Source organism: Vulpes vulpes, chromosome 3, assembly GCF_048418805.1.
Source record: "Vulpes vulpes isolate BD-2025 chromosome 3, VulVul3, whole genome shotgun sequence".
Taxonomy (NCBI): domain Eukaryota; kingdom Metazoa; phylum Chordata; class Mammalia; order Carnivora; family Canidae; genus Vulpes; species Vulpes vulpes.
Window position 1 is genome coordinate 73,852,797 of NC_132782.1, and position 12,899 is coordinate 73,865,695.

Genomic DNA, 12,899 nt, shown 5'->3' on the forward strand with positions numbered 1-12,899 from the left:
ATGGTTTAGGGTTAGATTACGTTCAGGGTGGGGTTAGGGTTAGGGTATGGGTTAGGTTACTGGTTAGGGTTACGGTTAGGTTACGGGTTAGGGTTAGGGTAAGGTATGTGTTAGGGTTAGGGTTAGGGTTAGGGTCCGGATTAGGGCTAAGTTTAGGGTTAGGGTTCGGGATAGGATTAACTTTACGGTTACGGTTAGGGGACTGGTTAGGGTTAGTGTTAGGGTTAGGGTTAGGGTACAGGTTATGTTTAGGTATAGGGTTAGGGTTAGGGTTAGGAAACGGGTTAGGGTTAGGGTTAGGGTTAGGCTTAGGGTTAGGGTACGGTTTAGCGTTAGGGTTAGGTTATGGGTTAGGGTTAGGGTTAGGGTACAGGTTAAGGTATGGGTTAGGGTTACGGAACTGGTTAGGTTTAGTATTAGGGTACGGGTTAGTGTTAGGGTTAGTTTTACGGTTAGGGTACTGGTTAGGGTAAGGGTTAGCGTTAGGGTAGGGGTTAGGATTAGTGTTAGGGTTACATTTAGGGTACGGGTTAGGGTAAATGTTAGGGTTAGGTTTAGGATTAGGTTTAGCGTTAGGGTACGGCTCAGGGTTACGTTTAGGGAACGGGATAGGGTTAGGGTTAGGGTACTGGTAAGGGTTTGGTTTAGGGTATGCGTTAGTGTTAGGGATAGGGTACGGGTTAGGGTACGGGTTAGGGTTAGGGTACGGGTACGGGTTAGGGTTAGTGTTAGTGTTAGGGTAGAGTTAGTGTTAGGTTTAAGTTTAGGGTTAGGGTTAGGAGTGTTAGGGTACGGGTTAGGGTTAGGGTTTGGGTAGGGTATGGGTTAGGGTTAGGGTTAGGGTAAGGCTACGGGTTAGGGTTAGGTTTAGGGTTAAGGTACGGGGTAGGGTTAAGGTTAGGGTTAGGGTTAGTGTACAGGTTAGGTTTAGGGTTAGGGAACGGGTTAGGGTTAGGGTATGGGTTACGTTTAGGGTGAGTGTACGTGTTAGCAGTAGGGTTAGGGTTAGGGTTAGATTATGGGGTAGGTTTAGGGCTGGGTACGGGTTAGGGTACATTTTAGGGTACCGGTTAGGGTTAGGGTACATTTTAGGGTTATGGTTATGTTAAGTTACCGGTTAGGGTTAGGGTTAGGTTTAGAGTTAGGGTACGGGTTAGGGTTAGGTTTAGGGTTAGGTTTAGGGTACTGGTTAGGGTTAGGGTTAGGGTACGGGTTAGGGTTAGTGTAAGGGTTAGCTTTAGGGTACAGGTTAGGGTTCGGGTACGGCTTAGGGTAGGGGTGAGGGTACGGGTTAGATTTAGTGTTAGGGTTAGGGTTAGGGTTAGGGTACGGGTGAGGGTTAGGGTTGGTTTAGGGTTAGGGTACTGGTTAGGGTTAGGTTTAGTTTAAGGTTAGGTGTTAGGGTTAGGGTTATGGTTTTGTTTAGGGAATGGGTTAGGGTTAAGGTGAGGGTTAGGGTTAGGGTTAGGGTTAGCATTAGGGTATGGGTTAGGGTTACGGTTAGGTTACGGGTTAGGGTACGTGTAAGGGTTAGTGTTAGGGTTAGGGTTAAGGTACGGTTTAGCAATAGGGTTAGGGATAGGGTTAGGTTTAGTGTATGGGTTAGGGTTAGGGTACGGGTTACGGTTAGGTTAAGGGTTAGGGTACGGGTTAGGGTTAAGTTTAGGGTTAGGATTAGGGTACTGGTTAGGGATAGGGTTAGGTTACGGGTTAGGTTTAGGGTGAGTGAACGGGTTAGGAGTAGCGTTAGGGTTAGGGTTATATTACGGGGTAGGGTTAGTGCTAGGTATGGGTTAGGGTAAGGGTTTCAGCACGGGTTAGGGTTAGGGTACAGGTTAGGGTTAGAGTTAGGGTTAGGTTATGGGTTAGGGTTAGGTTTAGGTTTAGGGTTACTGTACGGGTAGGGTTAGGGTTAGGGTTAGGGTACTGGATAGGGATAGGGTAGGGTACGGGTTAGGGCTAGTGTAAGTTTTAGGGTTAGGGTACGGGGTAGGGTTAGGGTACGGCTAAGGGTAAGTGTGAGGGTACGGTTAGGTTTAGAGTTAGGGTTAGGGTTAGTGTTAGGGTACGGGTGAGGCTTAGGGTTAGGGTTAGGTTTAGGGTACGGGTTAGGGTCAGGGTTAGGTTACGGTTTAGGGTTAGGGTGAGGGTGAGGGTTATGGTACAGCTAGGGTTAGGGTTAACGTTAGGGTTAGGGTACTGTTTTGGATTAGCGTTTGGGTTAGGGTACGGGTTAGGTTTAGGGTTAGTGTTAGGGTTAGTGGATGGCTTAGGGTACGGGTAAGGTTTAGGGTTAGGGTAAGGTTTAGGGTTATGGTAAGGGTACAGGTTAAGGATAGGGTTAGCGTACGGGATTGGGTTAGGGTTAGGGTTAGAGTACGGGTTAGGGTTAGGGTTAGGGTATGGGTTAGGGTACGGATTAGGGTTAGGTTTAGGGTTAGGGTACGGTTTTGTGTTAGGGTTAGGATTAGGGTACGGGTTAGGGTGAGGATTAGGCTTACAGTACTAGTTAGGGTTAGGGTTAGGGTACGGGTTAGGGTACGGGTTAGGGTTAGGGTACGGGTTAGGGTTAGGTTTAGGTTACGGGCTAGGGTTAGGATTAGGGTTAGTTTCATGGTTGGGTACGGTTTAGGGTTATGGTTATGGTTAGGGTACTGGTTTGGTTTAGGGTTAGGGTTAGGGAATGGTTTAGGTTTCGGGTTAGGGTTAGTGTACGGCTTAGGGTACGGGTTAGGGTTAGGGTACGGGTGTGGGTTAGGGTTAGCGTAAGAGTACATGTTAGGGTTAGGTTTAGGGTACGGGTTAGGGTTAGGGTTAGGGTACTGGTTAGGGTTAGGGTTAGGGTTAGGGTTAGCATTATGTTTAGCTTGCGGGTTAGAGTTAAAGTTAGGGTTAGGGTTAGAGTTAGAGTTACGGTCCGGGTTAGGGTTATGGTTAGGGTACGGGTTAGGGTTAGGGTACGGGTGAGGGTTAGGTTTAGGGTTAGGGTTAGGGTTAGGGTTAGGGTACTGGTTAGGGTAAGGTTTAGGGTACGGGTAAGGGTACGGGTACGGGTTAAGTTTAGGGCTAGGGTACTGGTTAGGGTTAGGGTTAGGTTTAGGGTTAGGGTTAAGGTTAGTGTTAGTGTTAGTGTTAGGGTTAGGTTTAGGGTACGGTTTAGGGTTAGGGTTAGGGTATGGGTTACGGAAGTCGTTAGGGTTAGGTTTGGGTTAGGTTACCGGTTAGGGTTAGGGTTAGAGTACTGCTTAGGGTTAGGGTTAGGGTTAGGATTCGGATTAGGGTTAGGGTTAGGGTTAGGGTACGGGTTAGGGTTAAGGTACCGCTGAGGGTAAGGCTGAGGGTACGGGTTAGGTTTAGGGTTAGGGTTAGGGTTAGGGTACTGGTAAGGGTTAGGGTTAGGGTTAGAGTACGGGTTAGGGTTAGGGTTAGGGTACAGTTTAGGGTTAGGTTTAGGTTACGGGTTAGGGTACGGGTTAGGGTTAGGGTGAGGGTACGGGTTAGGTATAGGGTTAGGATTAGGGTCCTGGTTAGGGTGAGGTTTAGGGATAGGGTTCGGGTACGGGTTAGGGTTAGGATTAGGGTACACTTTAGGGTTAGGTTTAGGGTTAGGTTTAGGGTTATGATATGGGTTAGGGTTAGGGTTAGGGTTAGGGTACGGGTACGGGTTAGGGTTAGGGTTAGGGTACTGGATAGTGTTAGGGTTAGGGTTAGGGAACGGGTTAGGGTTAGGAATAGGGTACGGGGTACGGTACGGGATAGGGTTAGAATTAGGTTTAGGGTTAGGTAACGGGTTAGGTTTAAGGTTATGGTAAGGTGACGGTTAGGGTTAGGGTAAAGGCACTGGTTACAGTACTGGTTAGGGTTAGGGTTAAGGTTAGGTTATGGGTTATGGTTGGGTTAGGGTACGGGTTACGGAAAGGGTAAGGGTTAGGTTTAGGGTACTGGTTAGGGTTAGAGTTAGGGTTAGGGTACGGATTAGGGTTAGGGATAGGGTTAGGGTATGGGTTAGGATTAGGGAGGGTTAGGGTTAGGGTACGGGTTAGGGTACGGGTTAGGGTTAGGGTTAGGGATAGGGTGAGGGTTAGGATATGGGTTAGGGTTAGGTTTATGGTTAGGGTTAGGATTAGGGTTAGGGTTAGCATTAGGGTACTGGTTAGGGTACGGGTTAGGGTTAGTGTTAGGTTACGGGTTAGGTTTAGGGATAGTGTTAGGGTTAGGGTTATGGTTAGGGTAGGGGTTAGGGTTAGGTTTAGGGTTAGGATTAGGGTAAGGGTGAGGGTTTGGGTACGTTTTAGGGTTAGGGTTAGTGTACGTCTTAGGGTACGGGTTAGGGTTAGGGTTAGTGTACGGAATAGAGTTAGGGTTGGGGTAAGGGTACGCATTGGGTTTAAGGTTAGGGTACAGGTTACGGTTAGGATTAAGGTTAGGGTTAGGGTATGGGTGAGGGTTAGGGTTTGGGTTAGTGTACGGGATAGGGTTAGGGTTATGGTTAGGTTACGGTTTAAGGTTAGGGTTAGGGTATGGGTTACGGTATTGGATAGGTTTAGGTTTAGGGTTACGTTACGGGTAAGGGTTAGGATTAGGGTACAGGTTACGGTATGGGGTAGGGTTAGGTTAAGGGTACTGGTTAGGTTTAGGGTTAGGTTTAGGGTACAGGTTAGGGTTAGAGTAAGGTTTAGTGTTATGGCACGGGAGGGTACGGGTTAGGGTACAGTTTAGGGTTAGTGTACGGGTTAGGTTTAGGTTTAGGTTTAGGGTACGGGTTAGGGTTAGGGTATGGGTTAGGTTTAGGGTTAGGTTTAGGGTACGGGTTAGGTTTAGGGTTAGGGTTAGGGTGAGGATTAGGGTACCGGTTAGGGTTATGGTTAGGGTTAGGGTACTGGTTAGAGTTACATTTAGGGTTAGGTTACGGGTTAGGTTTAGGGTTAGTGTACGGGTTACGGTACGGGTTAGGGTTAGGTTTAGTGTACTGGTTAGGATTAGGGTTAGATCAGGGTATGGGTTAAGGTTAGAGTAAGGGTTAGGGTTATGTTACGGGTTAGGGTTAGGGTACGGGTTAGGGTTAGGGTGAATGAACGAGTGAGGGTTAGGTTTAGGGTTAGGGTTAGTTTATGGGTTATTGTTAGGCCTGGGTATGGGTTAGGGTACAGGTTAGGGTACGGGTTAGGGTTAGGGTACGGGTTAGGTTTAGGGTTAGGGTTAGGGTACGGGTTAGGGTTAGGGTTAGGGTTAGGGTACTGGTTAGGGTTAGGGTTAGGGTACGGGTTAAGGTTAGTGTAAGGGTTAGGGTTAGGTTACGGTTTAGGGTAAGGGTACGGCTTCAGGTAAGGGTGAGGTTACGGGTTATGTTTAGCTTTAGGGATAGGGTTAGGGTACTGGTTAGGGTTAGGGTTAGGGTTAGGGTACGGGTTAGGGTACGGTTTCAGGATAGGCTTAGGGTTAGGGTACTAGTGAGGGTAAGGGTAAGGGTTAGGGTACAGGAAACGGTTTGGGTTAGGGTTAGGGTTAAGGGACGGTTACGGGTTAGTGTTTGGATTAGGTTACGGTTTAGGGTAAGGGTTACGGTACGGGTTACGGTACGGTTTAGGGTTAGTTTTAGTGTACTGTTTCGGGATCGGTTTAGGGTTAGGGTACCGATTAGGGTTAGGGTTAGGGTACGGGTTAGGATTAGGGTTAGGGTTAGTGTGAGGGTACTGGTTAGGGTTAGGGTGAGGGTTAGGGTACTGCTTAGGGTTAGGGTTAGGGTTAGTGTTTCGGTATGGGTTAGCGTCAGGGTTAGGGTTAGGTTACGGGTTAGGGTGCGAGTTAGGGTTAGGGTACTGGTTAAGTTGAGGGTTAGGTTTAGGGTACTGGTTAGGGTTAGGGTTAGGTTAGGGTACAGATTAGGGTTAGGGTTAGGTTTAGGGTTAGGGTAATGGTTAGGGTTAGGGTTAGGGTTAGGGTCAGGGTATGGGTTAGGGTACGGGTTAGGGTTAGGTTTAGGGTTAGGGTAATGGTTAGGGTTAGGGTTAGGGTTAGGGTTAGGAATGGGTTAGGGTTAGGGTTAGGGTACAGATTAGGGTTAGGGTTAGGGTAATGGTTAGGGTTTGGGTTAGGTTTAGGGTCAGGGAACGGGTTAGGGTAGGGGTTAGCATTAGGGGTAGGGTTAAGGTTAGGGTACTGGTCATGGTAAGGGTTAGGTTACGGGTTAGGGTTAGGGTTATGTTTAGGTTTAGGGTACGGTTTAGGGTTAGGGTTAGGGTTCGGGTTTGGGTACTGGTTTGGTTTAGGGTAGGGTTAGGGTACAGGTTAGTTTTAGGGATAGGGTTAGGGTTAGATTTAGGGTACGGGTAAGGGCACGGGTTAGGTTATGGTTAGTGTACGGCTTAGGGTACGGGTTAGGGTTTGGTTTAGGGTACGTCTTAGTATTAGGGTTAGGGTAAGGGTACGGGTAAGGGTTAGGGTGAGGATACGGGTTAGGTTTAGAGATAGGGTTAGGGTTAGGGTACTGGTTAGAGTTAGGTTTAGGGTTAGGGTAGGGGTTAGGGTTAGGTTTAGGATTAGGATTAGGGTACGTGTTAGGGTTAAGTTTAGGGTTAGGTTTAGGGTTAGGTTAAGGGTGAGGGTACGGGTAGGGTTACAGATAGGGTACGGGTTAGGGAACGGGTGAGGGTTAGTGTTAGGGTTAGTGTTAGGGTACGGGTTAGCAATACGGTTAGGGTTGGGGTTAGGTTTAGGGTACGGGTTAGGTTTAGGGTTAGGGTACTGGTTAGGGTTACAGTTAGGGTAAGGGTACGGGTTAAGGTTAGGGTTAGGGTTACGGTACGGGTTAAGGTTAAGGTTAGGGGTAGGGTTAGGGTACTGGTTAGGGTACGGGTTGGGGTACGGGTTAGGGTTACATTAAGGGTTAGGGTTAGGGTACGGGTTAGGGTTTGTGTACGGGTTAGGGTTAGGGTGAGTGTATGGGTTAGGGTTAGTGTTAGGTTACGGTTAAGGGTTAGCGCTGGGTACGGGTTAGGGTAAGTGTTAGGGGACGGGTTAGAGTTAGGGTACGGGTTCATGTTAGGGTTAGGGTTAGGTTACGGTTTATTGTTAGGGTACGTGTTAGGGTTAGGCTTAGGTTTAGGGTACATGTTAGGGTTAGGTTTGGGGTAAGGGTACTGGTTAGGGTTAGGATACGGGTTAGGGTTAGGGTGAGGATTAGGGTATGGGTTAGGGTTAGGGGTATTTTACGTTTAGGTTTAGGGTTAGGGTACGGTTGAGGGTAAGGGTTAGGGTTAGGTTTAGTGTTAGGGTTAGGGGTAGGGTTAGTGTTACGGTTATGGTTAGATTTAGGTTTAGGGTTAGGTTTAGTTTTAGGTTTAGAGTATGAGTTAGGGTTAGGGTTAGTGTTAGGGTTAGGGTTAGGGTACGGGTTAGGTTTAGGTTTCTGGATAGGGTTAGGGTTAGGGTATGGGTTAGCGTCAGGGTTAGGGTTAGGTTACGGGTTAGGGTTAGGGTTAGGGTTAGGGTTAGACTTACAGTTAGGGTACGGGTTCGCGTTAGGGTTATTTTACCGGTTAGGGTGAGGGTTATGGTATGGGTGAGGGTACGAGTTAGGGTGAGGGTTAGTGTTAGGGTTAGGGTTCGGGTACGGGTTAGGGTTAGGGTTAGGTTTAGGTTGTGGGTTACGGTTAGGGTTAGGGTATGGGTTATGGTTAGAGTTAGGGTTAGGGTTAGATTACGGGTTAGGGTTAGGGTAGGGTACGGTTAGGGTTAGGCTTAGGGTTAGGGTTAAGGTACTGGTAGGGTTAGGGTTAGGGTACGCATTAGGGTTAGGGTTAGGGTTAGGGTTAGGGAACGGGTTAGGGTTAGGGTTAAGGTTAGGGCACTGGTTAGGGTTAGGTGTACGGTTAGGGTTAGTGTACAGGTTAGGGTAGGGTTAGTGTTAGGGTACGGGTTAGGGTTAGGGTTAGGGTTAGGGTTAGGGTACGGGTTAGGGTAAAGGTTAGGGTACTGGATAGGGTTAGGGTTAGAGTACGGGTGAGGGTTAGAGTTAGGGTTAGGGTTAGGGTACGGGTTAGGGTACGGGTTAGGGTTAGGGTAGGGTTACGGTTTAGGGTTACGGGTAGGGTACGGGTTATGGTACTGGTTAGGGTTTGGGTTAGGGTTAGGTTAATGGTTAGGTTTAGGGTTAGAGTACGGGTTACAGTACAGGTTAGGGTTAGTTTTAGGGTAGTGTTTCGAGTTAAGGGTAGGGTACGGGTAAGGGTTAGGGTTAGATTTAGGGTACGGGTTAGGATTAGGGTTAGGGTTAGGGTTAGGGTACGGGATAGGTTTAGGGTTAGGGTTAGGGTACAGTTTAGGGTTAGGATTAAGTTTAGGGTTAGGGTTAGCATACGGTTAGAGTTAGGGTTAGGGTGAGGGTACGGGTTAGGGTTAGGGTTAGGGTACTGGTTAGGTTTAGGCTTAGGGATAGGGTATGGGTTTGGGTTAGGGTTAGTGTTAAGGTACGGGTTAGGATTAGGGTTAGGTTACGGGATATGTTTAGGGTTAGGGTTAGGGTACGATTTAGGGTAAGGGTTAGGGTTTAGGGTACTGGTTTGGTTTAGGGTAAGGCTAAGGATACACGTTAGGGTTAGGGTTAGGTTACGGGTTCGGGTTCGGGTTAGGGTTAGGGTACTGGTTAGGGTTAGGGTTAGGGTTAGGGTTAGGGTTAGGGTAGGAGTTAGGGTTAGTGTTAGCGTGAAGTTTAGGGTACGAGTTACGGTTAAGGTTAGGGTTAGAGTTAGGGTTAGTGTTAGCGTTAGGGTACGGGTTAGGGTTAGTGTTAGGGTTAGGGGTAGGGAACGGGTTAGCAATAGGGTTAGGGTTAGGTTTAGTGTACGGCTAAGGGTGAGGGTTAGTGTACGAGTTAGGTTTAGGGTTAGGGTAAGGTTTAGGGTTAGGGTTCGGGTACTGGTTAGGGTTAGGGTTAAAGTTAGGGTACGGTTTAGGGTTAGAGGAAGGATTAGGTTTGTTGTACAGGTTTGGGTTAGGGTACGCGTTAGGGTTAGGGTGAGTGTACGGGTTAGCAGTAGGGTTAGGGTAAGGGTTAGGTTACGGGTTAGGGTTATGGCTGGGAACGGGTTAGAGTACGGGTTAGGGTACGGGTTAGGGTTAGGGTATGGGTAAGGGATAGGGTTAGGTTTAGGGTTAGGTTACGGCGTAGGGTTAGGGTTAGCATTAGGGTAAGGGTACGGTATAGAGTTATGGTTATGGTTAGGGTACTGGTTAGGGTTATTGTTAGGGTACGGGTTAGAGTTAGTGTAAGGTTTAGGGTTTGGTTACGGGTTAGGGTTAGGGTACGTCTTAGGGTAAGGGTGAATTTACAGGTTAGGTTTAGGGTTAGGGTTAGGTTAAGGGTACTGCTTAGGGTTAGGGTTAGGGTACGAGTTAGGGCTCTGGTTAGGGTTAGGGTTAGGGTTAGGGTACAGGTGAGGATGAGGGTTAAGGTTAGGATTAGGGTTAGTGTACGGGTACGGGTTAGGGTTAGGGTTAGGTTGCGGGTTTGGTTTAGGGTTAGGGTGGGTTACGGTACTGGTAAAGGTTAGGGATAGGTTTAAGTTACGGGTTAGGGTTAGGGTTAGGGTACAGGTTACGGTACGGGTTAGGGTTAGGGTATTGGTTAGGGTTAGGGTTAGGTTTAGGATACGGATTAGAGTTGGGATTAGGGTTAAGGTTAGGGTTAGGTTACTGGTTATGGTTAGGGTTAGGATTAGGGTTAGGGTAGAGTTTAGGGTTAGGTTTAGGTTTAGGGTTAGGGTTAGACTTTGGATACTGTTAAGGTTTAGGGGTTGGGTTAGGGTACGGGTTAGGTTTAGGGTTAGGGTACTGATTAGGGTTAGGGTTAGTTTAGGGTAGGGTTTAGGGTTAGTGTTAGGGTTAGGGTTATAGTAAGGGTTAGGGTTAGGGTTAGGGTTTGTGTTCGGTTTAGGTTACCGGTTAGGGTTAGGGTTAGGTTACGCGTTAGGGTTAGAGTACTGTACGGGTTAGGTTTAGGATTAGGGTTAGCGTTAGGGTACAGGGTAAGGTTACGGTTAGAGTTAGGGTATGCGTTAGGGTTAGGGTTAGGGGTAGGGTACGGGTTATGGTTGGGTTTAACGTTAGGGTTAGGGTACTGTAGAGGGTTAGGTTTAGGTTTAGGGTTACGGTACAGGTTAGGGTTAGGGTTAGTGTACGTGCTAGGGTTAGGGTTAGGGTTAGGGAACGGGTTAGGTTTAGGGTTAGGGTTAGGGTACGGGTTAGGGTGAGGGTTAGGGTTAGGGTACAGGTTAGGGGTAGGGTTACGTTTAGTGTTAGGGTTAGGGTACGGGTTATGGTTAGGGTTAGGTTTAGGGTTATGGTACTGTTTAGGGTTAGAGTTAGGGTTAGGGTTAGGTTGCAGATTAGGGTTAGGTTTAGTGTTAGGCTTAGGGTTATTGTACGGTACGGGTTAGAGTTAGGGTTAGGGTTATGGTACGGGGCTTGGTTAGGCTTAGGGTATGTGTTAGGGTACGGGTTAGGGTACTGTTTAGGGCTAGCGTTAGAGTTAAGGTTAAGTTACGGATTAGGGTTAGGGTACGGGTTAGGTTTAGGGTTAGGGAACGGGTTAGGTTAGGGTTAGTGTAAGGTTACAGGTTAGGTTTAGGGTTAGGGTTAGGGTCGGGTTAGGGTTAAGGTTAGGGTTAGGGTCATGGTACTGGTTAGGGTTAGGGTTATGGTATGGGTAGGGGTTAGATTAAGGTTTAGGGTTAGGGCACAGGTTAGGGTAAGGGTACGGGTACGGGTTAGGGTGAGTGTACGGGTTAGGGTATGGGTGAGGGTACGGGTAGGGTGAGGGTACGGGTTAGGGTTAGGGTACGGGTTAGGGTTAGGGTTAGGGTTAGGCTACGGGTTAGGGCTAGTGTAAGGGTTAGGGTTAGGGTACGGGTTCGGGTTGGGTTTAGGGTTAGGGTTAGGGTACGGGTTAGTGTTCCGCTAATGGTTAGGTTTACGTTTAGGGTTAGGGTAAGGTTTAGGGTTAGAGTACGAGTTAGGGTTAGAGTTAGTGTTAGGGTTAGGGTACTGGATAGGGTTAGGTTTAGGGTTAGGGTAAGGTTTAGGGTTAGGGTTAGGTTTAGGGTTACGGTACAGGTTAGCATTAGGGTTAGGGTTAGGTTATAGGTTGGGGTAAGGGTTAGGGTACGGGATAGGGTTAGGGTTAGCTTACGGGTTAGGTTTAGGGTTAGGGTTAGGGTTAGGGTACTGTTTAGGGTGAGGTTTAGGGTTAGGGTACGGGTTAGGGGTAGGGTTAGGTTTAGTGTTAGGGTTAGGGTACGGGTACAGGTTAGGGTTAGGTATAGGGTTAGGGTTAGGGGTGAGGTTACGGCACGGGTTAGCGTTCGGGTTAGGTTTATGGTATGGGTTAGTGTTAGAGTTAGGGTATGGGTTAGGATACGGTTTAGGGTACTGATTAGGGTTAGGGTTAGCGTTAGGGTTAAGTTTCGGATTAGGGTTAGGGTACGGGTTAGGGTCCGGTTTAGGTTTAGTGTTAGGGTACGGGTGGGGTTAGGGTTAGGGTTAGGGTAAGGTTAGGGTTAGGGTTAGGGTACGTGTTAGGGTTAATGTAAGGGTTAGGGTTAGGGTACGGGTTAGGGTTAGTGTACAGATTAGGGAAAGGGTGAGGGTACGGGTTAGGTTTAGGGTTAGAGTTAGGGTTAGGGTAAGGGTTAGGGTTAGGGTTTGTTTTAGGTTACGGTTTAGGGTTAGGCATAGGGAACGGGTTTCGGTACGGGTTAGGGTTAGGGTTAGGGTACGGGTTAGGTTTAGGTTTAGGATTAGGGTACGGATTAGGGTTAGGGTTAGGGTTAGGGAATGGGTTAGTATTAGGGTTAGGGTTCTGGTTAGGGCACTGTTTAAGGTTAGGGTTAGGGTTAGGGTACAGTTTAGTGTTAGGTTTAAGTTTAGGGTTAGGTTTAGGATACGGGTTAGGGTTAGGGTTAGGGTTAGGGTTAGGATACGGGTTAGGGTTAGGTACTGGTTAGGGTCAGTGTTAGGGTACGGATTAGGGTTACGTTTAGGGTTAGGGTTAGGGTACGGTTAGGGTTAGCGTTAGTTTACGGGTTAGGATTAGGGTTAGGGCTAGGGTTAGGTTTAGGGTACGGGTTAGGGTTAAGGTTAGGGTTAGCGTTAGGGTTATGGTACGGGTTAGCGTACGGGTTAGGGTGAGGGTTAGGGTTAAGTTAAGGGTGAGGGTTAGGGTTAGGGTTAGGGTTATGGTCGGGTTAGGGTGAGGGTTAGGGTTAGGTTACATGTTAGGGATAGGGTTAGGGTACGGGTTACGGTACGGTTAAACTTAGGGTTAGGGTTAGGTTACGGGTTAGGTTTAGGGTTAGGGCACAGGTTAAGGTACTGGTTAATCTTAGGGTTAGGGTTAGGTTACGGGTTAGGTTTAGGGTTAGGGCACGGGTTAGGGTTAGGGTATGGTTTAGGGTTTGGTTTAGTGTACGGGTTAGGGTTAGGATTAGGTTATGGGTTATGGTTAGGGCTGGGTAGAGGTTAGGGTACGGTAGGGTACGTGTTAGGTTGAGGGTACGCTTAGGGTATGGGTTATGGTTAGGTTACTGGTTAGGGTTAGTGTTAGTGTTAGGGTTAGGGTACGGGTTAGGGTTAGGGATATGGTTTGGGTACTGGTTAGGTTTAGGGTTAGGGTATGTGTTAGGGTTAGTGTAAGGGTTAGGGTTAGGGTTCGGGTTAGGTTTAGGGAATGGCTTAGGGTAAGGGTGAGGGTACGGGTTAGGGTTAGGTTTAGGGTATGGATTAGGGTTAGGGTTAGGTTTAGGGTACAGGTTACGATACGGGTTAGGGGTAGTTTTAGGATACTAGTTAGGGTTAGTGTTAGGGTTAGGGTACGGATTAGGGTTAGTATTAGGGTTAGGTAA